General features: G+C 46.1%; 25 non-coding genes across 25 annotated transcripts; 7 read left to right on the forward strand and 18 right to left on the reverse strand.

The window, feature by feature from the left end:
• Nucleotides 1-5,495: 5,495 nt before the first annotated feature.
• LOC135013569 (U1 spliceosomal RNA) lies at nucleotides 5,496-5,658 on the reverse strand. The gene has a single exon (XR_010212234.1). It is a non-coding gene; the product is annotated as a U1 spliceosomal RNA (small nuclear RNA).
• Nucleotides 5,659-5,810: 152 nt separating this feature from the next.
• LOC135013421 (U1 spliceosomal RNA) lies at nucleotides 5,811-5,974 on the reverse strand. Its single transcript, XR_010212096.1, has one exon. It is a non-coding gene; the product is annotated as a U1 spliceosomal RNA (small nuclear RNA).
• A 674-nt stretch (nucleotides 5,975-6,648) lies between these two features.
• Nucleotides 6,649-6,811, reverse strand: LOC135013457 (U1 spliceosomal RNA). The gene has a single exon (XR_010212129.1). It is a non-coding gene; the product is annotated as a U1 spliceosomal RNA (small nuclear RNA).
• Nucleotides 6,812-6,963: 152 nt separating this feature from the next.
• LOC135013390 (U1 spliceosomal RNA) lies at nucleotides 6,964-7,127 on the reverse strand. Its single transcript, XR_010212067.1, has one exon. It is a non-coding gene; the product is annotated as a U1 spliceosomal RNA (small nuclear RNA).
• Nucleotides 7,128-7,801: 674 nt separating this feature from the next.
• Nucleotides 7,802-7,964, reverse strand: LOC135013459 (U1 spliceosomal RNA). Its single transcript, XR_010212131.1, has one exon. It is a non-coding gene; the product is annotated as a U1 spliceosomal RNA (small nuclear RNA).
• A 152-nt stretch (nucleotides 7,965-8,116) lies between these two features.
• Nucleotides 8,117-8,280, reverse strand: LOC135013391 (U1 spliceosomal RNA). Its single transcript, XR_010212068.1, has one exon. It is a non-coding gene; the product is annotated as a U1 spliceosomal RNA (small nuclear RNA).
• Nucleotides 8,281-8,954: 674 nt separating this feature from the next.
• Nucleotides 8,955-9,117, reverse strand: LOC135013481 (U1 spliceosomal RNA). The gene has a single exon (XR_010212154.1). It is a non-coding gene; the product is annotated as a U1 spliceosomal RNA (small nuclear RNA).
• Nucleotides 9,118-9,266: 149 nt separating this feature from the next.
• On the reverse strand, nucleotides 9,267-9,431 carry LOC135013490 (U1 spliceosomal RNA). Its single transcript, XR_010212163.1, has one exon. It is a non-coding gene; the product is annotated as a U1 spliceosomal RNA (small nuclear RNA).
• Nucleotides 9,432-10,101: 670 nt separating this feature from the next.
• Nucleotides 10,102-10,264, reverse strand: LOC135013438 (U1 spliceosomal RNA). Its single transcript, XR_010212113.1, has one exon. It is a non-coding gene; the product is annotated as a U1 spliceosomal RNA (small nuclear RNA).
• A 152-nt stretch (nucleotides 10,265-10,416) lies between these two features.
• LOC135013379 (U1 spliceosomal RNA) lies at nucleotides 10,417-10,580 on the reverse strand. The gene has a single exon (XR_010212057.1). It is a non-coding gene; the product is annotated as a U1 spliceosomal RNA (small nuclear RNA).
• Nucleotides 10,581-11,552: 972 nt separating this feature from the next.
• On the reverse strand, nucleotides 11,553-11,715 carry LOC135013364 (U1 spliceosomal RNA). The gene has a single exon (XR_010212042.1). It is a non-coding gene; the product is annotated as a U1 spliceosomal RNA (small nuclear RNA).
• Nucleotides 11,716-12,389: 674 nt separating this feature from the next.
• On the reverse strand, nucleotides 12,390-12,552 carry LOC135013582 (U1 spliceosomal RNA). The gene has a single exon (XR_010212244.1). It is a non-coding gene; the product is annotated as a U1 spliceosomal RNA (small nuclear RNA).
• Nucleotides 12,553-12,704: 152 nt separating this feature from the next.
• Nucleotides 12,705-12,868, reverse strand: LOC135013325 (U1 spliceosomal RNA). Its single transcript, XR_010212005.1, has one exon. It is a non-coding gene; the product is annotated as a U1 spliceosomal RNA (small nuclear RNA).
• A 671-nt stretch (nucleotides 12,869-13,539) lies between these two features.
• On the reverse strand, nucleotides 13,540-13,702 carry LOC135013439 (U1 spliceosomal RNA). Its single transcript, XR_010212114.1, has one exon. It is a non-coding gene; the product is annotated as a U1 spliceosomal RNA (small nuclear RNA).
• A 152-nt stretch (nucleotides 13,703-13,854) lies between these two features.
• LOC135013517 (U1 spliceosomal RNA) lies at nucleotides 13,855-14,018 on the reverse strand. The gene has a single exon (XR_010212187.1). It is a non-coding gene; the product is annotated as a U1 spliceosomal RNA (small nuclear RNA).
• Nucleotides 14,019-14,689: 671 nt separating this feature from the next.
• LOC135013571 (U1 spliceosomal RNA) lies at nucleotides 14,690-14,852 on the reverse strand. Its single transcript, XR_010212236.1, has one exon. It is a non-coding gene; the product is annotated as a U1 spliceosomal RNA (small nuclear RNA).
• A 152-nt stretch (nucleotides 14,853-15,004) lies between these two features.
• LOC135013348 (U1 spliceosomal RNA) lies at nucleotides 15,005-15,168 on the reverse strand. The gene has a single exon (XR_010212027.1). It is a non-coding gene; the product is annotated as a U1 spliceosomal RNA (small nuclear RNA).
• A 144-nt stretch (nucleotides 15,169-15,312) lies between these two features.
• On the forward strand, nucleotides 15,313-15,428 carry LOC135013627 (U5 spliceosomal RNA). The gene has a single exon (XR_010212279.1). It is a non-coding gene; the product is annotated as a U5 spliceosomal RNA (small nuclear RNA).
• A 270-nt stretch (nucleotides 15,429-15,698) lies between these two features.
• LOC135013648 (U5 spliceosomal RNA) lies at nucleotides 15,699-15,815 on the forward strand. Its single transcript, XR_010212300.1, has one exon. It is a non-coding gene; the product is annotated as a U5 spliceosomal RNA (small nuclear RNA).
• A 286-nt stretch (nucleotides 15,816-16,101) lies between these two features.
• LOC135013650 (U5 spliceosomal RNA) lies at nucleotides 16,102-16,214 on the forward strand. Its single transcript, XR_010212302.1, has one exon. It is a non-coding gene; the product is annotated as a U5 spliceosomal RNA (small nuclear RNA).
• A 4,819-nt stretch (nucleotides 16,215-21,033) lies between these two features.
• LOC135013528 (U1 spliceosomal RNA) lies at nucleotides 21,034-21,197 on the reverse strand. Its single transcript, XR_010212198.1, has one exon. It is a non-coding gene; the product is annotated as a U1 spliceosomal RNA (small nuclear RNA).
• Nucleotides 21,198-21,341: 144 nt separating this feature from the next.
• Nucleotides 21,342-21,457, forward strand: LOC135013632 (U5 spliceosomal RNA). Its single transcript, XR_010212284.1, has one exon. It is a non-coding gene; the product is annotated as a U5 spliceosomal RNA (small nuclear RNA).
• A 270-nt stretch (nucleotides 21,458-21,727) lies between these two features.
• LOC135013634 (U5 spliceosomal RNA) lies at nucleotides 21,728-21,843 on the forward strand. The gene has a single exon (XR_010212286.1). It is a non-coding gene; the product is annotated as a U5 spliceosomal RNA (small nuclear RNA).
• Nucleotides 21,844-22,129: 286 nt separating this feature from the next.
• Nucleotides 22,130-22,245, forward strand: LOC135013623 (U5 spliceosomal RNA). The gene has a single exon (XR_010212275.1). It is a non-coding gene; the product is annotated as a U5 spliceosomal RNA (small nuclear RNA).
• A 275-nt stretch (nucleotides 22,246-22,520) lies between these two features.
• LOC135013643 (U5 spliceosomal RNA) lies at nucleotides 22,521-22,636 on the forward strand. The gene has a single exon (XR_010212295.1). It is a non-coding gene; the product is annotated as a U5 spliceosomal RNA (small nuclear RNA).
• The last annotated feature ends 3,358 nt before the right edge of the window (nucleotides 22,637-25,994 follow it).

Here is a 25,994-nt window from a genome sequence, read left to right on the forward strand (position 1 = left end):
ATGTTAATCAGATATTTGGCTTTGTGGACACTTTTCAGAGTACAAATTTGTTAGCATAAAAGTAAAGCCAGAAAATGAAGAGCTGTTTAATCACTCAATTGGATTTTTTTGCCAGCATATTTCTTTTTCTCTGCAAACCACTGCTAAATTGTGCTTCCTAGCTGTTTTTATAAAATCACTGAATCAAATCTAACTCTGATTACATCAGAGAAGGCCAGGTACCCAACACCATAACAGGGGTTTTTGAAATTTTGACTTGTCTACTTAAAGATCACCAAAATCTGATAACAAGGTCAATTACGTCCCTGGGTGGGATTGAACCACCAACCTTTTGGTTAATAGCCGTACACACTAACTGATTGCGCCACAGCGACACTTTGCAAAAGTACATACTGACAAAGGCTGATAAGCATTCATCTAGAACGTTTCCAAGAAAAACTTTAAATAGTCAATAATCTGGAGAGTTTTTGTAAGATGTTTCTTCCATCAACCAATGAAGAAACACATTGGTACTTTCCCATGATGAGTGAGTGCTTCAGGATCTCTTGCAATTACATGTGCAGCAGAGTACTGTAATGGAAGCATGCTGGGTCCATAGCCCAGAGGTAGGCAGATTGAAACTATCCTCTGCTATATGCATTTTTTTTTGTTAATTAAAGTAATCCAAAACTGGGATTGATATTTTTGCTCTTTTATTTTTACTTAAAGTACAATAACTTTTACCATTTTAATTTGTTTTAATAGTATATTGACAGTATTGTTTTCTTTCAAAAATCCACTTAATTTTCTTTACCCGATTATTAAAATGGTAATTGACAAAAATAAACTGATGAGGATACTACTGCAGTCTTTGTTTCGTCTGTACCCGCTGAAAGAGCAGCAAAAGGTGGAGATCTTGATGGAACAGTTGAAAGGGCTTGCACTTAGAGAGGTTACTTCCTGGCCTACTGAAGAGAAGAAGACTGTGGACCAGATCCTCAACAGGCTTGCTACCACATTTGACACAAGGACAGTGTCAGAACTTAAAATGCACTTCTTTGCTCGAAAGCAACAACCAGGAGAGTCACTACGGGGCTATGCCCTCAGCTTGCAGGAAGCACTCAGAGATGTTCAGCAAGCAGACCCTGAGCAAGTGCATGACAAAGAGAAAATGTTATTGGACCAGTTCACTGAAGGTGCAAGGGGCGAATTTGTAAAACTCAGCTGCGACTATTGAGATTGCAGAAGCCTGGAAGCACATTCCAGGATTTTAAAGAGGCTGCGATTAAAGTTCTAGGCTCCAGTCTTACTTCAGGGGCTGTTCCACAAGAGTCTATTCCAGAGATGCCACGGTATCAAGAGAATTCTGATGCCCAGGAGTCAAGTTTTAAAGGAGCTACTTACCCACCTACAGTAAAAGGAGTGACAGTGCCATGTTCAAAGACATGCATATTTGACTCTTCTAGTGAGTTACGAAGTCTGCTGGCTGAACTGACACGTGGTGTGACAGAGATGCGCAGAGACCTGCAGATTCTGAAGAGACAGCAGGCACTGCTCCATGAAGAAATGGAATGGTGCCAGGAGAGGAGACCACTGAACAGTTCCCAATGGGACCTACATAGAAACAGGGAGACACTTTTTTCCAACCACTTTGCCTCCCAAAGGCGACCCATTTTTCAAAGCTGTGAAGGAAGCGGACAAATTAAGAGAGAATTTGAGCAGCCAGATCATTTAAACTCCAAATTCATGTGGTTAACCCGTTATGTTAGCCAAAGCCCGGTGGTTCAAGTTTGCATCAATGGAGTCTCAATGCCCGCTCTCTTAGACACTGGATCACAAGTGACCACAATACAAGCAACACAGTTTGAGCAGCATTGGACTGAGGAACAGATGTTTCCGTCAACTTCCACATTGATAAACCCGATTGCAAGCAATGGGCACTGCATCCCTTGCAAAGGATACTCGGAAGCTGAAATTCAAATCGGACGAACAGTGCTACCACAGCAAGGCTTCATCATCACCACTGCCCAAGATGATGGATTGCCTCCAGTGATAGTGGGCATGAATGTGTTGCGGAACTGCTGTGAGGAGCTCGTAGCAGCACTCCAAGGAGAGTTTCAAACTGACAAGCTCCAGGAGAAACAAGGCCTTCAACCTGGGATAGCCAAACAAAAGGGAAGAATGATAACAGAATTATCTGTAAGAGAGGAACATGAAAAAAATAAGGCTAGCCAAATAATGATAGAAATGCCCATCTCCAGTGTCCAGATTATCCGAAAGAATGCTTCAATGTTAGGCATGAATAATATAGCATCCAGTTCTAGAAACTGTGAGCAACCTATTCAAGGAACCAGTTTTGACCACCTGCAAGATAAAAGTCAGATGATAAGACACCTCAAAGCCTTACTGAAGATTGGGAAATACCTGACCAAGCGACAAAGGCAAGAATCCTCGCCAGAACTCCTGAAGTTGTTGAGACAGCGAGAAAGGCTGTTTGAAGAGAAAGGACAGTTGGTTCGATGTAGTGTGGATCCTAATACTCATTATAGGATCAGTCAACTTGTAATTCCAAGACAAAGTGCTTGTTATGTGCTTGAAGAATATCACGACAAGTCAGGTCACCCTGGGTGCAAAAGGATGGAAACAAGCATCTGGAAAAAGTTCTTTTGGGTTGAAATGAGGGAAGACATCAAGAGATGGTGCCGAAACTGTCCAACCTGTTCTGTAAGAAGAACCTTGCTGCCTCTTTCTCTCCAGAATCCATTGTCCCAAACCAGCTGTGATACTGAATCCCAAGATGGAATGGAAGAGGCTCATAAAATGTATTTACAGCAGACTAAGGTGGTTTGTCACCGACAAGGAGGCAAGAAGACTAGGGCTTGCAAAACAGAAAACCACCATAGTCAGCTGCAGTTTTGTACAGCATGTCCCAAAGACAGTTTAGAAAGAGTTCAATACTCATCCATGGCAGGGGGGTTGAGGTTTCCTAGACAAACTTTTCAAGACCATATACTGTCCAGATTTCAACCGATTGCTCCAGGAGCATGTGTTAATGTACTATAGCACAAAAGGAATTATACCTATCAGATACTGATGTTAAAAATGTTGATAAATGTTAATGTTTCAGACATAATCTGTGTTCACTAATGAATGTGACTGGATATAGTGAGAAGTTTATATAGGGATAAAACCAAAATGCGTGAGGACACGCATGTTTTGGGGGGGGGGGGGCACGTGTGATATCCCATAACAACAAGGACATTTTTGACAACAGTGTAGTTGCCTGTGCCATTTTAAATAAAGTTTATTTAAAAGAAAATTGAACAGCAGTTTGAGAAGTCAGTTGGAGCCATGGTGAGGAAAGAGCTGGCGACGCCATTACGCAGAGATGAGCAGCTGAGAGAGGGGAGACAAATAAGCTGAAAATTGCATGAGAGAGTAAGCAGTAGTGCAAAATACAGCAGTGGAAGTGCAGCAATTAACAAGTAAGAACGCCATGACACTCTCAGCCAAGAGAGTGCACAGCAAGTGTCAGAGACAGGAGAGTATAAAGCCTTTATACCAATGCTGACTGGCCTACATCTGAGGGGAAACTGCCTCAGAAACATCTATTGACTGGGTGAGATAAATCCATATTTATACTGAAACCTACTCCACTGCAAAGGACATTATCCTATATTTACTATACCTATGCAGCGATTTACATGGGAAGCAGCTCCAGTTTGTTTTAAACAATCATCTTTACTACACAGAGCTACAATATTTTGTTCACAGCTAAAGGAGACAATAGCTGCATATAACTATGTAACAACATAACCGGGCCCCAACGTGCACATAGAGACTCCCTGCAGTGACACCAATGTTATCTGGGACTTAAATATTGTCTGCATAAATTGATTTCTATTACTAAGCAACATAGTATTAATCTCAGATTTAGTTATATTACCATTTGTGTAATGACTTAAAGTGTATATGGTGTCTGTGTTTAAGTTGCTTGAATCAAATCTTTCCCTTCCCTACTGTAATCAGTTCCTTTTCTGAGTTATGTGGTAAACCATTTATTCTTTCATACAAAGCCCTGCCTGCCTTTCTTTGTGTCTGGGGAAACCTTGCCTCTCTGCCAGGAATAGAGAAGAGCTGCTGCTGAAGGAGGAATAGTCCATCAAGGTATCCCTGACCTGTTCCACATAGTTTACACACTTGTTATACCGGGGTGTTACATTGTGTGTGACTGACCTTAGGAAGAAACCGGAGCCTCCGCTGCAGTGACCCAGCAACCAGGGCACGGGAGTATACAGTGCCGCTGGGAGTGATGAAGCTGCAGTAAAGATGTCTATTAGACCTAGCCTGCTGCAGCCCTTGTAGATTCTCATAAAAAAAGTTCTTCTTTTCTTGTCAAAATTAATAGCTAAGAATAGGCTGCTTGAGGCAGGCCCCTGTTAAGTGGCCTGCTACTGAAGGCAACAACTACAAACTGAGCTCCCTGTTCATGGAAGCGGGGTTATAGAGGAGAATGCGCTGAGCATCTTGGGAACAGTCAAAAGCTTTGAGCCGGTTGGTGCCTCAGATCAAGATCCTACTCTACACCCCAATGTGAATCCTTGTGGAGTCCAGTGTACCCCACAGAAGAAATTAATGTGTCACACCCATTGGCAGCAACCTTAGAATAGCTGCTGACGGGCACAATTGAGAAAGGAAGGGGGGGGGGGACATTTGAATCCAGCACATAGATGCAATTCAAATATGTAATTTGAACCTTCCTATTTTAAAATATAATGGATGAACCTCACCCTGTGAGAACAATCTTCATGATATAGAGATCTCATATGCAAAATAAGTATGAGTTGGGATAGGGCTGGGGAGGGTGGCTGCTCGGGCAGCCCCTCCCCCGTCAAGTTAAGGAGATTCAACTGAGGAAGCACAAGGGAACTCTCGTCTGGGGACAACAACTGCAGGGAGACCACATCTTTTCAGATGAACATGGGAGGGCGGAAGGCTGCCTAATACTGAAGCACCATCAAATATCAAACCATATGCAATAACTAGTACAAGCATTCCTGGGGGAAGGTCTGCAGGAGACGAATTTGCATACGGTGATGTCATCCAAGCAGTGGGCCAAAGTTGGCTGGAACCCTCATCTGCATATGAAAAGAGAAAAGGGTTATGCAGGGCATGGCGGCCTTTTGCGGCGCTTGGATGACCCCTAGTTCGCATTAAACACCTCCACCCTCCTTCGGTGTGGGGCTCATGTTGACTATGCCCCAGCCCCTGAAGCATTCAAGCTGATTTCTTGCAGCAGCTGGGCACTGTAACAGCTCCATAGCTGCTCTGTAAGGCAAATAAAAGGGTGTGGGCCCTGCAGCACTACCTGTAGTTCGCATTGTGCGTTGGAAGGCACAAAGTAATCAGACGGGAGAAGTCAGGATAGTGCGCAAGGGCATAGAAGGGAGCGGCTCAAGAAAAGAGAAGTGGAAACAGACAGCAAACTAGGCTGGAGAGAGACCTGAGACAAAGAGATCTGAATTATACGAGAGCCGACCAGGGGAAACACAAATTATGCAGTCAAGTTTCCCACATTTGGGGAAATCGCAGGGGCAGCACAGCCAGAGTGCAATGGGTGAGCCTTGCCCTGGGAGAAGCACCTTCAAGATCATAGTATCTCACCTGGCAGGTAAGTAGGAGTTGGGCTAGAGCTGGGGAGGGTCGCTGCTCGGGCACCCCCCTGTCAAGTGAAGGAGATCCAACTGAGGCAGCACAATGGAACTCTCGAAAGAAGAACAAGGCTAGAGGAAGATCTGAGACAAAGAAATCTGACTTTTACCAGAGCTGACCAGCGGAAAACACAAACACAGTCCCCCACTACCACAAATAATGCAGGCGAGTTTCCCACATTTGGGGAAATCACAGGGGTCAGCATACCCAGAATGCAATGAATGAACCTCACCCTGGGTGAACAATCTTCATGACCATGGTGTCTCCTATGCAAAATAAGTATGATTTGGGATAGGGCTGGGGAGGGCCGCTGCTCAGGCACATCTCTGTCAAGTAAAGTTAATTCAACTGAGGCAGCACAAGGGAACTCTCATCTGGGGACAACAACTGCAGGGAGAACACATATTTTCAGATGAACATGGGAGGGCAGAAGGCTGCCTAATACTGAAGCACCCCCAAACAACAAACCAAATGCAACAACTAGTGCAAGCATTCCTGGGGGAAGGCCTGCAGCAGATGGATTTGCATATGGTGATGTTATCCAAGCAGTGGGTCAAAGTTGGCTTCAACCCTCATCTGCATATGAAAAGAGAAAAGGGGCGTGCAGGGCATGGCGGCCTTTTGCGGCGCTTGGATGACCCCTAGATCGCATTAAACACCCCCACCCTCCTTTGGTGTGGGGCTCATGTTGGCCATGCCCCATCCCATGAAGCATTCAAGCTGATTTCTTGCAGCAGCTGGGCACTGTAACAGCTCCAGAGCTGCTCTGTAAGGCAAGTAAAAGGGTGTGGGCCCTGCAGCACTACCTGTAGTTTGCATTGTGCATTGGAAGGCACAAAGTAAGCAGACGGGAGGAGAAGTCAGGATAGTGCACAAGGGTATAGAAGGGAGGGGCTCAAGAAAAGAGAAGTGGAAACAGACAGCAAACTAGGCTGGAGAGAGACCTGAGACAAAGAGATCTGAATTATACGAGAGCCGACCAGGGGAAACACAAATTATGCAGTCAAGTTTCCCACATTTGGGGAAATTGCAGGGGCAGCACACCCAGAGTGCAATGGGTGAGCCTTGCCCTGGGAGAAGCACCTTCATGATCATAGTATCTCACCTGGCAGGTAAGTAGGAGTTGGGCTAGAGCTGGGGAGGGTCGCTGCTCGGACACCCCCCTGTCAAGTGAAGGAGATCCAACTGAGGCAGCACAAAGGAACTCTCGAAAGAAGAACAAGGCTAGAGGAAGATCTGAGACAAAGAAATCTGACTTTTACCAGAGCTGACCAGAGGAAAGCACAAACACAGTCCACCACTACCACAAATAATGCAGTCGAGTTTCCCACATTTGGGGAAATCACAGGGGTCAGCATACCCAGAGTGCAATGAATGAACCGCACCCTGGGAGAACAATCTTCATAACAATGGTATCTCCTATGCAAAATAAGTATGATTTGGGATATGGCTGGGGAGGGCCGCTGCTCAGGCACATCTCTGTCAAGTAAAGGAGATTCAACTGAGGCAGCACAAGGGAACTCTCATCTGGGGACAACAACTGCAGGGAGAACACATATTTTCAGATGAACATGGGAGGGCAGAAGGCTGCCTAATACTGAAGCACCCCCAAACAACAAACCAAATGCAACAACTAGTGCAAGCATTCCTGGGGGAAGGCCTGCAGCAGATAGATTTGCATATGGTGATGTCATCCAAGCAGTGGGTCAAAGTTGGCTTCAACCCTCGTCTGCATATGAAAAGAGAAAAGGGGCGTGCAGGGCATGGCGGCCTTTTGCGGCACTTGGCTGACCCCTAGTTTGCATTAAACACCTCCACCCTCCTTCGGTGTGGGGCTCATGTTGGCTATGCCCCAGCCCCTGAAGCATTCAAGCTGATTTCTTGCAGCAGCTGGGCACTGTAACAGCTCCAGAGCTGCTCTGTAAGGCAAGTAAAAGGTTGTGGGCCCTGCAGCACTACCTGTAGTTCGCATTGTGCGTTGGAAGGCACAAAGTAAGCAGAAAGGAGGAGAAGTCAGGATAGTGCGCAAGGGCATAGAAGGGAGCTGCTGAAGAAAAGAGAAGTGGAAACAGACAGCAAACTAGGCTGGAGAGAGACCTGAGACAAAGAGATCTGAATTATACGAGACCTGACCAGGGGAAACACAAATTATGCAGTCAAGTTTCCCACATTTGGGGAAATTGCAGGAGCAGCACACCCAGAGTGCAATGGGTGAGCCTTGCCCTGGGAGAAGCACCTTCATGATCATAGTATCTCACCTGGCAGGTAAGTAGGAGTTGGGCTAGAGCTGGGGAGGGTCGCTGCTCGGGCACCCCCCTGTCAAGTGAAGGAGATCCAACTGAGGCAGCACAAAGGAACTCTCGAAAGAAGAACAAGGCTAGAGGAAGATCTGAGACAAAGAAATCTGACTTTTACCAGAGCTGACCAGAGGAAAGCACAAACACAGTCCACCACTACCACAAATAATGCAGTCGAGTTTCCCACATTTGGGGAAATCACAGGGGTCAGCATACCCAGAGTGCAATGAATGAACCGCACCCTGGGAGAACAATCTTCATAACAATGGTATCTCCTATGCAAAATAAGTATGATTTGGGATATGGCTGGGGAGGGCCGCTGCTCAGGCACATCTCTGTCAAGTAAAGGAGATTCAACTGAGGCAGCACAAGGGAACTCTCATCTGGGGACAACAACTGCAGGGAGAACACATATTTTCAGATGAACATGGGAGGGCAGAAGGCTGCCTAATACTGAAGCACCCCCAAACAACAAACCAAATGCAACAACTAGTGCAAGCATTCCTGGGGGAAGGCCTGCAGCAGATAGATTTGCATATGGTGATGTCATCCAAGCAGTGGGTCAAAGTTGGCTTCAACCCTCGTCTGCATATGAAAAGAGAAAAGGGGCGTGCAGGGCATGGTGGCCTTTTGCGGCACTTGGCTGACCCCTAGTTTGCATTAAACACCTCCACCCTCCTTCGGTGTAGGGCTCATGTTGGCTATGCCCCAGCCCCTGAAGCATTCAAGCTGATTTCTTGCAGCAGCTGGGCACTGTAACAGCTCCAGAGCTGCTCTGTAAGTCAAGTAAAAGGGTGTGGGCCCTGCAGCACTACCTGTAGTTCGCATTGTGCGTTGGAAGGCACAAAGTAAGCAGAAAGGAGGAGAAGTCAGGATAGTGCGCAAGGGCATAGAAGGGAGCGGCTCAAGAAAAGAGAAGTGGAAACAGACAGCAAACTAGGCTGGAGAGAGACCTGAGACAAAGAGATCTGAATTATACGAGACCTGACCAGGGGAAACACAAATTATGCAGTCAAGTTTCCCACATTTGGGGAAATCGCAGGGGCAGCACACCCAGAGTGCAATGGGTGAGCCTTGCCCTGGGAGAAGCACCTTCATGATCATAGTATCTCACCTGGCAGGTAAGTAGGAGTTGGGCTAGAGCTGGGGAGGGTCGCTGCTCGGGCACCCCCCTGTCAAGTGAAGGAGATCCAACTGAGGCAGCACAAGGAAACTCTCGAAAGAAGAACAAGGCTAGAGGAAGATCTGAAACAAAGAAATCTGACTTTTACCAGAGAGCAGAGGAAAACACAAACACAGTCCCCCACTACCAACAAATAAAGCAGTCGCGTTTCCCACATTTGGGGAAATCACAGGGGTCAGCATACCCAGAATGCAATGAATGAACCTCACCCTGGGAGAGTAATCTTCATGACCATGGTATCTCCTATGCAAAATAAGTATGATTTGGGATAGGGCTGGGGAGGGCCGCTGCTCATGCACATCTCTGTCAAGTAAAGGAGATTCAACTGAGGCAGCACAAGGGAACTCTCATCTGGGGACAACAACTGCAGGGAGAACACATATTTTCAGATGAACATGGGAGGGCAGAAGGCTGCCTAATACTGAAGCACCCCCAAACAACAAACCAAATGCAACAACTAGTGCAAGCATTCCTGGGGGAAGTTCTGCAGAAGACGGATTTGCATACGGTGATGTCATCCAAGCAGTGGGTCAAAGTTGGCTTCAACCCTCATCTGCATATGAAAAGAGAAAAGGGGCGTGCAGGGCATGGCGGCCTTTTGCGGTGCTTGGATGACCCCTAGTTCGCATTAAACACCCCACCCTCCTTTGGTGTGGGGCTCATGTTGGCCATGCCCCATCCCCTGAAGCATTCAAGCTGATTTATTGCAGCAGCTGGGCACTGTAACAGCTCCAGAGCTGCTCTGAACGGCAAGTAAAAGGGTGTGGGCCCTGCAGCACTACCTGTAGTTTGCATTGTGCATTGGAAGGCACAAAGTAAGCAGACGGGAGAAGTCAGGATAGTGCGCAAGGGCATAGAAGGGAGCGGCTCAAGAAAAGAGAAGTTGAAACAGACAGCAAACTAGGCTGGAGAGAGACCTGAGACAAAGAGATCTGAATTATACGAGAGCCGACCAGGGGAAACACAAATTATGCAGTCAAGTTTCCCACATTTGGGGAAATCGCAGGAGCAGCACACCCAGAGTGCAATGGGTGAGCCTTGCCCTGGGAGAAGCACCTACATGATCATAGTATCTCACCTGCCAGGTAAGTAGAAGTTGGGCTAGAGCTGGGGAGGGTCGCTGCTCGGGTACCCCCCTGTCAAGTGAAGGAGATCCAACTGAGGCAGCACAAGGGAACTCTCGAAAGAAGAACAAGGCTAAAGGAAGATCTGAGACAAAGAAATCTGACTTTTACCAGAGCTGACCAGAGGAAAGCACAAACACAGTCCCCCACTACCACAAATAAAGCAGTCGAGTTTCCCACATTTGGGGAAATCACAGGGGTCAGCATACCCAGAATGCAATGAATGAACCTCACCGTGGGAGAACAATCTTCATGACCATGGTATCTCCTATGCAAAATAAGTATGATTTGGGATAGGGCTGGGGAGGGCCGCTGCTCAGGCACATCTCTGTCAAGTAAAGGAGATTCAACTGAGGCAGCACAAGGGAACTCTCATCTGGGGACAACAACTGCAGGGAGAACACATATTTTCAGATGAACATGGGAGGGCAGAAGGCTGCCTAATACTGAAGCACCCCCAAACAACAAACCAAATGCAACAACTAGTGCAAGCATTCCTGGGGGAAGGCCTGCAGCAGATGGATTTGCATACGGTGATGTCATCCAAGCAGTGGGTCAAAGTTGGCTTCAACCCTCGTCTGCATATGAAAAGAGAAAAGGGGCGTGCAGGGCATGGCGGCCTTTTGCGGCGCTTGGATGACCCCTAGTTCGCATTAAACACCTCCACCCTCCTTCGGTGTGGGGCTCATGTTGGCTATGCCCCAGCCCCTGAAGCATTCAAGCTGATTTCTTGCAGCAGCTGGGCACTGTAACAGCTCCAGAGCTGCTCTGTACGGCAAGTAAAAGGGTGTGGGCCCTGCAGCACTACCTGTAGTTTGCATTGTGCATTGGAAGGCACAAAGTAAGCAGACAGGAGGAGAAGTCAGGATAGTGCACAAGGGTATAAAAGGGAGGGGCTCATGAAAAAAGAAGTGGAAACAGACAGCAAACTAGGCTGGAGAGAGACCTGAGACAAAGAGATCTGAATTATACGAGAGCCGACCAGGGGAAACACAAATTATGCAGTCAAGCTTCCCACATTTGGGGAAATCAGAGTGCAATGGGTGAGCCTTGCCCTGGGAGAAGCACCTTCATGATCATAGTATCTCACCTGGCAGGTAAGTAGGAGTTGGGCTAGAGCTGGGGAGGGTCGCTGCTCGGGCACCCCTCTGTCAAGTGAAAGAGATCCAACTGAGGCAGCACAAGGAAACTCTCGAAAGAAGAACAAGGCTAGAGGAAGATCTGAGACAAATAAATCTGACTTTTACCAGAGCTGACCAGAGGAAAGCACAAACACAGTCCCCCACTACCACAAATAATGCAGTCGAGTTTCCCACATTTTGGAAATCACAGGGGTCAGCATACCCAGAATGCAATGAATGAACCTCACCCTGGGAGAACAATCTTCATGACCATGGTATCTCCTATGCAAAATAAGTATGATTTGGGATAGGGCTGGGGAGGGCCGCTGCTCAGGCACATCTCTGTCAAGTAAAGGAGATTCAACTGAGGCAGCACAAGGGAACTCTCATCTGGGGACAACAACTGCAGGGAGAACACATATTTTCAGATGAACATGGGAGGGCAGAAGGCTGCCTAATACTGAAGCACCCCCAAACAACAAACCAAATGCAACAACTAGTGCAAGCATTCCTGGGGGAAGGCCTGCAGCAGATGGATTTGCATACGGTGATGTCATCCAAGCAGTGGGTCAAAGTTGGCTTCAACCCTCGTCTGCATATGAAAAGAGAAAAGGGGCGTGCAGGGCATGGCGGCCTTTTGCGGCGCTTGGATGACCCCTAGTTCACATTAAACACCTCCACCCTCCTTCGGTGTGGGGCTCATGTTGGCTGTGCCCCAGCCCCTGAAGCATTCAAGCTGATTTCTTGCAGTAGCTGGGCACTGTAACAGCTCCAGAGCTGCTCTGTACGGCAAGTAAAAGGGTGTGGGCCCTACAGCACTACCTGTAGTTTGCATTGTGCATTGGAAGGCACAAAGTAAGCAGACAGGAGGAGAAGTCAGGATAGTGCACAAGGGTATAAAAGGGAGGGGCTCATGAAAAAAGAAGTGGAAACAGACAGCAAACTAGGCTGGAGAGAGACCTGAGACAAAGAGATCTGAATTATACGAGAGCCGACCAGGGGAAACACAAATTATGCAGTCAAGCTTCCCACATTTGGGGAAATCGCAGGGGCACCACACCCAGAGTGCAATGGGTGAGCCTTGCCCTGGGAGAAGCACCTTCATGATCATAGTATCTCACCTGGCAAGTAAGTAGGAGTTGGGCTAGAGCTGGGGAGGGTCGCTGCTCGGGCACCCCCCTGTCAAGTGAAAGAGATCCAACTGAGGCAGCACAAGGGAACTCTCGAAAGAAGAACAAGGCTAGAGGAAGATCTGAGACAAATAAATCTGACTTTTACCAGAGCTGTCCAGAGGAAAGCACAAACACAGTCCCCCACTACCACAAATAATGCAGTTGAGTTTCCCACATTTGGGGAAATCACAGGGGTCAGCATACCCAGAATGCAATGAATGAACCTCACCCTGGGAGAACAATCTTCATGACCATGGTATCGCCTATGCAAAATAAGTATGATTTGGGATAGGGCTGGGGAGGGCCGCTGCTCAGGCACATCTCTGTCAAGTAAAGGAGATTCAACTGAGGCAGCACAAGGGAACTCTCATCTGGGGACAACAACTGCAGGGAGAACACATATTTTCAGATAAACATGGGAGGGCAGAAGGCAGCCTAATACTGAAGCACCCCCAAACAACAAACCAAATGCAACAACTAGTACAAGCATTCCTGGGGGAAGGCCTGCAGCAGATCGATTTGCATATGGTGATGTCATCCAAGCAGTGGGTCAAAGTTGGCTTCAACCCTCGTCTGCATATGAAAAGAGAAAAGGGGCGTGCAGGGCATGGCGGCCTTTTGCGGCGCTTGGATGACCCCTAGTTCGCATTAAACACCTCCACCCTCCTTCGGTGTGGGGCTCATGTTGGCTATGCCCCAGCCCCTGAAGCATTCAAGCTGATTTCTTGCAGCAGCTGGGCACTGTAACAGCTCCAGAGCTGCTCTGAACGGCAAGTAAAAGGGTGTGGGCCCTGCAGCACTACCTGTAGTTTGCATTGTGCATTGGAAGGCACAAAGTAAGCAGACGGGAGAAGTCAGGATAGTGCGCAAGGGCATAGAAGGGAGCGGCTCAAGAAAAGAGAAGTTGAAACAGACAGCAAACTAGGCTGGAGAGAGACCTGAGACAAAGAGATCTGAATTATACGAGAGCCGACCAGGGGAAACACAAATTATGCAGTCAAGTTTCCCACATTTGGGGAAATCGCAGGAGCAGCACACCCAGAGTGCAATGGGTGAGCCTTGCCCTGGGAGAAGCACCTACATGATCATAGTATCTCACCTGCCAGGTAAGTAGAAGTTGGGCTAGAGCTGGGGAGGGTCGCTGCTCGGGTACCCCCCTGTCAAGTGAAGGAGATTCAACTGAGGCAGCACAAGGGAACTCTCGAAAGAAGAACAAGGCTAGAGGAAGATCTGAGACAAATAAATCTGACTTTTACCAGAGCTGACCAGAGGAAAGCACAAACACAGTCCCCCACTACCACAAATAATGCAGTCGAGTTTCCCACATTTGGGGAAATCACAGGGGTCAGCATACCCAGAATGCAATGAATGAACCTCACCCTGGGAGAACAATCTTCATGACCATGGTATCTCCTATGCAAAATAAGTATGATTTGGGATAGGGCTGGGGAGGGCCGCTGCTCAGGCACATCTCTGTCAAGTAAAGGAGATTCAACTGAGGCAGCACAAGGGAACTCTCATCTGGGGACAACTGCAGGGAGAACACATATTTTCAGATGAACATGGGAGGGCAGAAGGCTGCCTAATAATGAAGCACCCCCAAACAACAAACCAAATGCAACAACTAGTGCAAGCATTCCTGGGGGAAGGCCTGCAGCAGATGGATTTGCATACGGTGATGTCATCCAAGCAGTGGGTCAAAGTTGGCTTCAACCCTCGTCTGCATATGAAAAGAGAAAAGGGGCGTGCAGGGCATAGCGGCCTTTTGCGGCGCTTGGATGACCCCTAGTTCGCATTAAACACCTCCACCCTCCTTCGGTGTGGGGCTCATGTTGGCTATGCCCCAGCCCCTGAAGCATTCAAGCTGATTTCTTGCAGCAGCTGGGCACTGTAACAGCTCCAGAGCTGCTCTGTACGGCAAGTAAAAGGGTGTGGGCCCTGCAGCACTACCAGTAGTTTGCATTGTGCATTGGAAGGCACAAAGTAAGCAGACAAGAGGAGAAGTCAGGATAGTGCACAAGGGTATAAAAGGGAGGGGCTCATGAAAAAAGAAGTGGAAACAGACAGCAAACTAGGCTGGAGAGAGACCTGAGACAAAGAGATCTGAATTATACGAGAGCCGACCAGGGGAAACACAAATTATGCAGTCAAGCTTCCCACATTTGGGGAAATCGCAGGGGCACCACACCCAGAGTGCAATGGGTGAGCCTTGCCCTGGGAGAAGCACCTTCATGATCATAGTATCTCACCTGGCAGGTAAGTAGGAGTTGGGCTAGAGCTGGGGAGGGTCGCTACTCGGGCACCCCCCTGTCAAGTGAAAGAGATCCAACTGAGGCAGCACAAGGGAACTCTCGAAAGAAGAACAAGGCTAGAGGAAGATCTGAGACAAATAAATCTGACTTTTACCAGAGCTGACCAGAGGAAAGCACAAACACAGTCCCCCACTACCACAAATAATGCAGTCGAGTTTCCCACATTTGGGGAAATCACAGGGGTCAGCATACCCAGAATGCAATGAATGAACCTCACCCTGGGAGAACAATCTTCATGACCATGGTATCGCCTATGCAAAATAAGTATGATTTGGGATAGGGCTGGGGAGGGCCGCTGCTCAGGCACATCTCTGTCAAGTAAAGGAGATTCAGCTGAGGCAGCACAAGGGAACTCTCATCTGGGGACAACAACTGCAGGGAGAACACATATTTTCATATAAAAATCTTGGTCATGCTCTGGTTTCTCTTCAGAACGAACAAATCTTTCGCCTCTTACTAAAGATTTCCGTGGAGAGGAGCAAAACCGAGTTTTATCTCAATTTTTGCATGCCCCATCTTTTTGGGGTTTCTTTTACCGGTTTAAAGATAGAATGAGTGTGCTTTAATGTAAGCTCATTTGCATAGAAATGACAGTAAATGTTTATTTATGTTCAAACAGAACTTTCTTGACCATGCTACTTGCTTTAAAGATCTGGGAGCACATGGAATACAGTACAAACCATGCTTATAGCAAGGAGAAGCCAGGTGAGAAATCTGCTTTCTTTCAAATTGGGCACTCACTTTGATCTGAATGAGGACTGCTGGCACAGCACTCAGGCGACAGGTGGAATCTTGGTCATGCTCTGGTTTCTCTTCAGAACGAACAAATCTTTCGCCTTTTATTAAAGATTATCCGTGGAGAGGAGCAAAACTGAATTTTATCTCAATTTTTGCATGCCCCATATTATTGGGGTTTCTTTTATCAGTTTAAAGACAGAACGAGTGTGCTTTCTTGTTAGCTTTAATGTAAGTTTATTTGCATAACAATGACAATAAATGTCTGTTTCTTTTCAAGCAGAACTTTCTTGACCATACTAATTGCTTGAAAGATCTGGGAGCACATGGAAAAGAGTACAAACCATGCTTATAGCAAGGGGAAGCCTGGTGAGAAATCTGCTTTCTTTCTTTCAAATTGGGTGCTCACTTTGAGCTGAATGAGGACTGCTGGCATGGCACTCAGGCGACAGGTGGAATCTTGGTCATGCTCTGGTTTCTCTTCAGAACAAACAAATCTTTCGCCTTTTACTAAAGATTTCCGTGGAGAGGAGCAAAACTGAGTTTTATCTCAATTTTTGCATGCCCCATATCATACCTCCCAACTGTCCCGATTTTCGCGGGACAGTCCCGTTTTTTGGGGACTGTCCCGCTGTCCCACCTGCGGGCCGCAGTGTCCCGCGGTGGGGAGGACAATTGGGAGGCTCTGTCTGTCGCTGCCCTGCTTAGCAGAGCAGCGGTGAATAGACGCTGTGCGCATGCGCACAGCGTCTATTCACTGAAGTCAGAGGGAGAGGTGGCATGCCAGCGGCTCACAGAGCGCTGGGCATGCCCGCTCAGTGCCGAAAACGGGGGCGTGACTCGCGATCGCGGGTCCTCCCGCGAAGCCACGCCCCCTTTTACTTAGGCCACACCCTTTTTGGGAGCGCGCGCGACTTCGCCGCGCGTGTGTCCCTCTTTGCGAGCCGACAAAGTTGGGAGGTATGCCCATATTATTGGGGTTTCTTTTATCAGTTTAAAGACAGAACGAGATTGCTTTCTTGTTAGCTTTAATGTAAGTTTATTTGCATAACAATGACAGTAAATGTTTGTTTCTTTTCAAACAGAACTTTCTTGACCATGCTACTTGCTTGAAAGATCTGGGAGCACATGGAAAACAGTACAAACCATGCAGTATCACAAGAGCCTTTATTTGATCTTTCATGAAGATAGAGCAGAATTGAGGACACGTCAACAATTTCTGCCGAAGGTGGTTCATCTTTCCACATGGTGCCTTTGGCCACTGACACCTTCGTTGAGTCAAAGTCTCTGGCTGTGGTCAGAACTTTGAAAATTTATGTCACCAGAACGGTTCAGATTAGGAAAACAGAGGCTCTGTTTGTCCTGTATGCTCCCAACAGGATTGGGTGTCCTGCTTCCATGTAGACCATTATGCGCTGGATCTGTGGTAAGATTCAGCATGCTCATTCCATGGCAGGATTGCCGTTACTGAATTAGGTGAAGACCCATTCTACTAGAAAGGTGGGTTCATCCTGGGCAGCTGGTCGGGGAGTCTCGGCATTGCAACTTTGCCGAGCAGCTATTTAGTAAACACTTTTGCTAAATTTTACAAGTTTGATACCTTGGCCAATGATAACTTCAAGTTGGGTCATTCGGTGCTGCAGAGTCGTACGCACTCTTCCACCCGTTCAAGAGCTTTGGTATAACCCCATGGTTCTTAATGTGACCCCAGCATCCTCTAGGTCGTATGAGAAAATAGGATTTTAATACCTACCGGTAAATCCTTTTCTCTTAGTCTGTAGAGGATGCTGGGCACCCGTCCCAGTCCATACTGTGTCTGCAGTTATTACTTGTGGTTATACACATGTTGTGTTATGGTTCTGGTCAGCTTTTTGCTGCAATTGTTCATGCCGTTGGCTTGTGTTCTGTTGAATGCCACGTTCTGCGGCATGCTTAAGGTGTGAGCTGGTAAGATGCTCACCTTAGTTTAACAATAAATCCTTTCCTCGAAATGTCCGTCTCCATGGGCACAGTTCCTATAACTGGAGTCTGGAGGAGGGGCATAGAGGGAGGAGCCAGTTCACACCCTTTGATAGTCTTAAAGTGCCCATGTCTCTTGCGGATCCCGTCTATACCCCATGGTTCTTAATGTGACCCCAGCATCCTCTACGGACTAAGAGAAAAGGATGCCCTTGCGCACTATCCTGACTTCTCCTCCCGTCTGCTTACTTTGTGCCTTCCAACGCACAATGCAAACTACAGGTGGTGCTGCAGGGCCCACACCCTTTTACTTGCCTTACAGAACAGCTCTGGAGCTGTTACAGTGCCCAGCTGCTGCAAGAAATCAGCTTGAATGCTTCAGGGGATGGGGCATGGCCAACATGAGCCCCACACCAAAGGAGGGTGGGGGTGTTTAATGAGAACTAGGGGTCATCCAAGCACTGCAAAAGGCCGCCATGCCCTGCACGCCCCTTTTCTCTTTTCATATGCAGATGAGGGTTCCAGCCAACTTTGGCCCACTGCTTGAATAACATCACTGTATGCAAATCCGTCTGCTGCAGACCTTCCCCCAGGAAGGCTTGTACTAGATGTTGCATATGGTTTGATATTTGATGGTGCTTCAGTATTAGGCAGCCTTCCGCCCTCCCATGTTCATCTGAAAAGATGTGGTCTCCCTGCAGTTGTTGTCCCCAGACGAGAGTTCCCTTGTGCTTCCTCAGTTGAATCTCCTTAACTTGACGGGGGAGGGGCTGCCCGAGCAGCCACCCTCCCCAGCCCTATCCCAACTCATACTTATTTTGCATATGAGATCTCTTGATCATGAAGATTGTTATCACAGGGTGAGGTACATCCATTATATTTTAAAATAGGAAGGTACAAATTACATATTTGAATTGCATTTATGTGCTGGATTCAAATGTCCCCCCCCCCCTTCCTTTCTCAATTGTGCCCGTCAGCAGCTATTCTAAGGTTGCTGCCAATGGGTGTGACACATTAATTTCTTCTGTGGGGTACACTGGACTCCACAAGGATTCACATTGGGGTGTAGAGTAGGATCTTGATCTGAGGCACCAACCGGCTCAAAGCTTTTGACTGTTCCCAAGATGCTCAGTGCATTCTCCTCTATAACCCCGCTTCCATGAACAGGGAGCTCAGTTTGTAGTTGGTGCCTTCAGTAGCAGGCCACTTAACAGGGGCCTGCCTCAGGCAGCCTATTCTTAGCTATAAATTTTGACAAGAAAAGAAGAACTTGTTTTATGAGAATCTACAAGGGCTGCAGCAGGCTAGGTCTAATAGACATCTTTACTGCAGCTTCATCACTCCCAGCGGCGCTGTATACTCCCGTGCCCTGGTTGCTGGGTCACTGCAGCGGAGGGTCCGGTTTCATCCTAAGGTCAGTCACACACACACCACCCTTCCGGATCACGAGGCCGCTGATGAAGGGGAGCGTGGCCGTAGGGGGTGGACCGTGTGCGCACTGGCGTGGACACTGATTACTGGGCAGCCGCTCCACTAGCCACCAGGTACAGTTAAGGAGCACAGGTCTGGGGGTTTTTCTCCTATATTAACCCAATTTTGTACTGCCCGCAGCGCATTGTGATAGGTAATAGGGCCTGATTCAGGTTGGATTGCAATCACAATAAGCGATCCAACTGCAAAAATTGCTAAGAGCATACGCATGTGCCTGCATTTTCTGCGGCACCCCGCAGAGAATGCGATCGCCTCTGCCTGTCAATCGGGGCGGGGGGGGGAAAGGTGGGTCAGCAACACTCCATTTCCAAGTCAGGGATGGAGCGGTGCGGGGGCAAGGCTTCAAAATGGGGTCTGCAACGGAGGAGACACAGGGGGCGTGGTCACAGCGGCTGTATGACATCACATTCAGCCGCTGTGATCACAAAAATGGTGGCGGCTTCCTGCGCGCACATACAGTCTGCACCAGCAGGAGGCTACACCATTTTTTATGATCACGCTGAACTGCAGTGCGACTGCAATTACAGCATGGTCAAGAAGGGAGGCGTCATGCTGGGTGGCCATGCCCTTTCACTGTGCAGGAGCCAGCACTGCTCACACACTAGTCCCCGGGTGCAGCCCCCAACCCCCGGGACACCCGGAGCAACAAAATGTAGATTCAGGCCACCAGGCCACGCCCCTACCTATGAAACCATGCCTCCTTTTTACCATTGCGCTGCTTATCTGCGCGCACTGCATTACAATCTCCCTCGCCACCTCTCTGGGTGTCACCAGTGATAGTGACACCTCTGCCATGCTTGTAGCAGCTGGTCCTAAGATCTACGCCTCAAGCCCTGAGTGTTTGCCCTTGTGACTTGTTGATCATCATAGCGAAGCAGATGCTTACAGAAAACTGCAGGGGCTTAGATTGAAAATAAAAAAATTGATGGGTATAAGGTAGAGAGGAGCGGGTTCGGTTCTCCGAGAACCGAATTCCCCACGAACTCCACGTTGTTTACACTGGTCCGAGGCAGGCTCGGTTGTTCCCGCCTGACTCGGAAAACCTGAACAAGGGAAAATGTCATCATCCCGCTGTCGGATTCTCGCGAGATTCGGATTCCATATAAAGAGCTGCTTGTTGCCGCCATTTTTACTCGTGCTTTGAAGAGAGAGCGGAATGGGCGTGGCTATGTTCTCTCAGTGGAAATCTCAATATCAGTGCTCAGTATCAGTGGTTACTTATTGCTGCTCAGTAATACTAGTAGTGTGTCTCTCCTGCTCAGTGTCAGTTCTCAGTAGTATCCTCATCAGTGCTCAGTATCACTGCTCATTGTCTTGTGCTGCATTGTGGTGCTCAGCATACTACAGTACATTACTAATAGTCCAGTGCTGCATCTTGCTGCTCAGTGTCAGTTCTAGTATCCTCATCAGTGCTCACTATCACTGTTCATTGCATTTTGGTTTTCTGTATACTACAGTAACATAGTAATATAGTAACATATAGTAACATAGTTTTTGAGGTTGAATAGAGGCAAATTGCCCATCGTGTTCAACCTGTTTTAAGTTGTGATGATTCTACATACTTGCTGAATAATGTTTTATGACTAGTTAGCTACTATAACTCATGTTACCCCCGGATTAACCATGTTGATATTTTAAGTATTATAACCTTAGATAGCTTTTTCATTCAGAAATGTATCCATTCCTTTTTTAAATCCAATTACAGAGTCCGCCATTACCACCTTCCCTGGCAGGGAATTCCACATCCTGATTGCCCTAACAGTGAAGATCATAGTATCTCACCTGGCAGGTAAGTAGGAGTTGGGCTAGAGCTGTGGAGGATTGCTGCTCGGGCACCCCCTGTCAAGTGAAGGAGATCCAACTGAGGCAGCACAAGGGAACTCTCGAAAGAAGAACAAGGCTAGAGGAAGATCTGAGACAAAGAAATCTGACTTTTACCAGAGCTGACCAGAGGAAAGCACAAACACAGTCCCCCACTACCACAAATAATGCAGTCGAGTTTCCCACATTTGGGGAAATCACAGGGGTCAGCATACCCAGAATGCAATGAATGAACCTCACCCTGGGAGAACAATCTTCATGACCATGGTATCTCCTATGCAAAATAAGTATGATTTGGGATAGGGCTGGGGAGGGCCGCTGCTCAGGCACATCTCTGTCAAGTAAAGGAGATTCAACTGAGGCAGCACAAGGGAACTCTCATCTGGGGACAACAACTGCAGGGAGAACACATATTTTCAGATGAAAATCTTGGTCATGCTCTGGTTTCTCTTCAGAACGAACAAATCTTTCGCCTTTTACTAAAGATTTCCGTGGAGAGGAGCAAAACTGAGTTTTACCTCAATTTTTGCATGCCCCATCTTTTTGGATTTTCTTTTATCGGTTTAAAGATAGAATGAGTGTGCTTTAATGAAAGCTCATTTGCATAGAAATTACAGTAAATGTTTGTTTCTTTTCAAACAGAACTTTCTTGACCATGCTACTTGCTTGAAAGATCTGGGAGCACATGGAATACAGTACAAACCATGCTTATAGCAAGGAGAAGCCAGGTGAGAAATCTGCTTTCTTTCAAATTGGGCGCTCACTTTGATCTGAATGAGGACTGCTGGCATGGCACTCAGGCGACAGGTGGAATCTTGGTCATGCTCTGGTTTCTCTTCAGAATGAACAAATCTTTCGCCTTTTATTAAAGATTTCCGTGGAGAGGAGCAAAACTGAGTTTTATCTCAATTTTTGCATGCCCCATATTATTGGGGTTTCTTTTATCAGTTTAAAGACAGAACGAGTGTGCTTTCTTGTTGGCTTTAATGTAAGTTTATTTGTATAACAATGATAGTAAATGTCTGTTTCTTTTCAAACAGAACTTTCTTGACCATGCTACTTGCTTGAAAGATCTGGGAGCACATGGAAAAGAGTACAAACCATGCTTATAGCAAGGGGAAGCCTGGTGAGAAATCTGCTTTCTTTCTTTCAAATTGGGTGCTCACTTTGAGCTGAATGAGGACTGCTGGCATGGCACTCAGGCGACAGGTGGAATCTTGGTCATGCTCTGGTTTCTCTTCAGAACGAACAAATCTTTCGCCTTTTACTAAAGATTTCCGTGGAGAGGAGCAAAACTGAGTTTTATCTCAAATTTTGCATGCCCCATCTTATTGGGGTTTTATTTTATCTGTTTAAAGATAGAACGAGTGTGCTTTAATGTAAGCTCATTTGCATAGAAATGACAGTAAATGTTTGTTTCTTTTCAAACAGAACTTTCTTGACTATACTAATTGCTTGAAAGATCTGGGAACACATGGAAAAGAGTACAAACCATGTTTATAGCTAGGGGAAGCCTGGTGAGAAATCTGCTTTCTTTCTTTCAAATTGGGTGCTCACTTTGAGCTCAATGAGAACTGCTGGCATGGCACTCAGGCGACAGGTGGAATCTTGGTCATGCTCTGGTTTCTCTTCAGAACTAACAAATATTTCGCCTTTTATTAAAGATTTCCGTGGAGAGGAGCAAAACTGAGTTTTATCTCAATTTTTGCATGCCCCATATTATTGGGGTTTCTTTTATCAGTTTAAAGACAGAACGAGTGTGCTTTCTTGTTAGCTTTAATGTAAGTTGCCATAGATGCAGTGAAACACATGTGTAGGGCACGGCGTGTCCGCGTGTATTTGACTCATGTGAAATGTTATAAAACAAAAATATATGATTATGATGTTAGCTGTTAGTCTCCACTAATAGGGAATAGAAGCTGAGCTATAAGAAAGGAATACACTAGATATGATGTCACTTAGCAATTACAATGTCTAAAGTGCATACAGATAGCTACTAATAACTCTTGATAAGAAAGTATATCAGTGTGGGTATATTTATATGATGGGATATTGGGACTAGTGAATATATATCACTCCTGCTGTCCAGATTGGCAATAACCAGACAATTATGATAAGAGTAGAGATGTCACATGGGCTGCTATAGATATTAATTTAATGCTGTATGTGGCATTTGTTACAAATGGATACATTTTCTATGAGTCAGCCTAGCAGCTGCATGTTCTAACAGAACACTATCCTCACATAGAATCTGCTAACCTTGAGATAACTAAATGACAGTGTGTAACAGTCTCTTTACTATAAGACTGTTACAAAGTAATATATATATTTGAAGTCAGTCTAGCAGCTGTGTGTTCCAGCAGTTTATAAGACAAAGAAAATCTCCTATTGTGGAATCTAGACACATGGGACTGCTGGCCTGTGTCATACTATTTCTATGTAATACCAGTAACATGTATATAACTGTTACATAATTGTTACAAATGGATAAATCTTTGAGTCAGCCTAGCAGCTGCATGTCCTAACAGGACACCATAAATCCTTTACAGTGTAACAAATTGATTGGTAACACTTAAAGGCTGGAGAGCAGTTATATGCCTTACTAGCATACTCAATATACCACATTATTACACCAGTTACCACGATTATTGACAGCGCATTTGATATATTATATTACCCTCACACTGAGTCTGTTTACCTTTAGATAACTAAGTGACCGAATATGTAACAGTTTCTCTATCATAAGACTGTTACAAAGTGAGATAGATATATTTGGAAGTCAGTCAAACAGCTGTGTGTTTCAGCGGTTTATAAGAAAATTCCTCATTGTGGAATCTGGACCACTAAGGGTTATTATATATATAGCACATGGAATTGCCACATCTCCCTATATGATAATTTCATTACACTGTAACATAATAAGAATTAACTCTTTAACAGTGTAAATAGAGAGTAATGAATCTCTGACACATGGAATATATTATTTCTTAGATGAATTGGATAAACCATTATGACAGACACTTTGCTTCTTAATAAGAATTGAGGTGGCTATACCTCTAAGGAAAGCATTATTGCCTACGCCTAGATCAGATTAAATAAGATCTGGCTGAATATATGAAGGAAGGTTGCTATTTATATGAGAATTGGAATTGCTATATTCCTTAAGGCAACCCCACCGATTGATATATGTTGTCAATTAAGTATATCTGAACGGCTATATCTGGACCAGATTTAATAAGATCTGGCTGATTATATGAAGGAGGGCTGCTATTTATATTGGAATTGCCATATTCCTTAAGGCAACCGCACCTGTTGGTATATCTCGCCAATTAACTATATCTAAACAGCTAAATTAAAGCTATTCATCATTTTTTTAGTTTGGATATTAATAAATATGATCTTTCCATGATCCATAGAGATTTCCCTATCAAGTGATTCCTTATCCGATATAGAAAGCTATCCCCCTGTGGTATTGAATTTAGGAATATAGTCTTAGGGGACACAGAGAAATAAGTGATCCCCATCTACCTAAGCACCCCACAAATTGGAGGTTAGCTTACCGGTTATACTCAATCACCCCCACAAATTCGCCAATGGGGATGGCTTCCCGGGAGGTAACCCCTATTGAGTGAAGGGAGTATATAGGATACGACCCAGTGGTACCTGACGACATAGATACTAACAGCTATTTAATAACATTACGCTAGAAAGTGATTATTAGCAACATATATATCTATATAAACAACCCCGCCAGGGTTGTGCCTTCAAAAATAATCACACACGGACACGCTTTTTAAACCTTTTTTTCACATCTCTTTATTCTTCTTATGCACATGTATGTTAGTTCTGTGATTTTAACATTTATGTTTCACTGCAGTTTGGGATAATAATATTAATATTTATCCAATTTTAATACATACTTAATAAAGGTTATATTTTATGATTCATTCATTCTGTCCAGTGCGTCAACAGTGCAGATTTCTTCTTGTTTTTTCTCCCAAATTCTATAACAATGACAGTAAATGTTGTTTCTTTTCAAACAGAACTTTCTTGACCATGCTACTTGCTTGAAAGATCTGGGAGCACATGGAAAACAGTACAAACCATGCAGTATCACAAGAGCCTTTATTTGATCTTTCATGAAGATAGAGCAGAATTGAGGACACGTCAACAATTTCTGCCGAAGGTGGTTCATCTTTCCACATGGTGCCTTTGGCCACTGACACCTTCGTTGAGTCAAAGTCTCTGGCTGTGGTCAGAACTTTGAAAATTTATGTCACCAGAACGGTTCAGATTAGGAAAACAGAGGCTCTGTTTGTCCTGTATGCTCCCAACAGGATTGGGTGTCCTGCTTCCATGTAGACCATTATGCGCTGGATCTGTGGTAAGATTCAGCATGCTCATTCCATGGCAGGATTGCCATTACTGAATTAGGTGAAGACCCATTCTACTAGAAAGGTGGGTTCATCCTGGGCAGCTGGTCGGGGAGTCTCGGCATTGCAACTTTGCCGAGCAGCTATTTAGTAAACACTTTTGCTAAGTTTTACAAGTTTGATACCTTGGCTGATGATAACCTCAAGTTGGGTAATTCGGTGCTGCAGAGTCGTACGCACTCTCCCACCCGTTCAAGAGCTTTGGTATAACCCCATGGTTCTTAATGTGACCCCAGCATCCTCTAGGTCGTATGAGAAAATAGGATTTTAATACCTACTGGTAAATCCTTTTCTCTTAGTCCGTAGAGGATGCTGGGCACCCGTCCCAGTCCATACTGTGTCTGCAGTTATTACTTGTGGTTATACACATGTTATGTTATGGTTCTGGTCAGCTTTTTGCTGCAATTGTTCATGCCGTTGGCTTGTGTTCTGTTGAATGCCACGTTCTGCGGCATGCTTAAGGTGTGAGCTGGTAAGATGCTCACCTTAGTTTAACAATAAATCCTTTCCTCGAAATGTCCGTCTCCCTGGGCACAGTTCCTATAACTGGAGTCTGGAGGAGGGGCATAGAGGGAGGAGCCAGTTCACACCCTTTGAAAGTCTTAAAGTGCCCATGTCTCTTGTGGATCCCGTCTATACCCCATGGTTCTTAATG

Source organism: Pseudophryne corroboree, unplaced genomic scaffold (genome assembly GCF_028390025.1).
Source record: "Pseudophryne corroboree isolate aPseCor3 unplaced genomic scaffold, aPseCor3.hap2 scaffold_271, whole genome shotgun sequence".
NCBI classification, from domain to species: Eukaryota; Metazoa; Chordata; class Amphibia; order Anura; family Myobatrachidae; genus Pseudophryne; species Pseudophryne corroboree.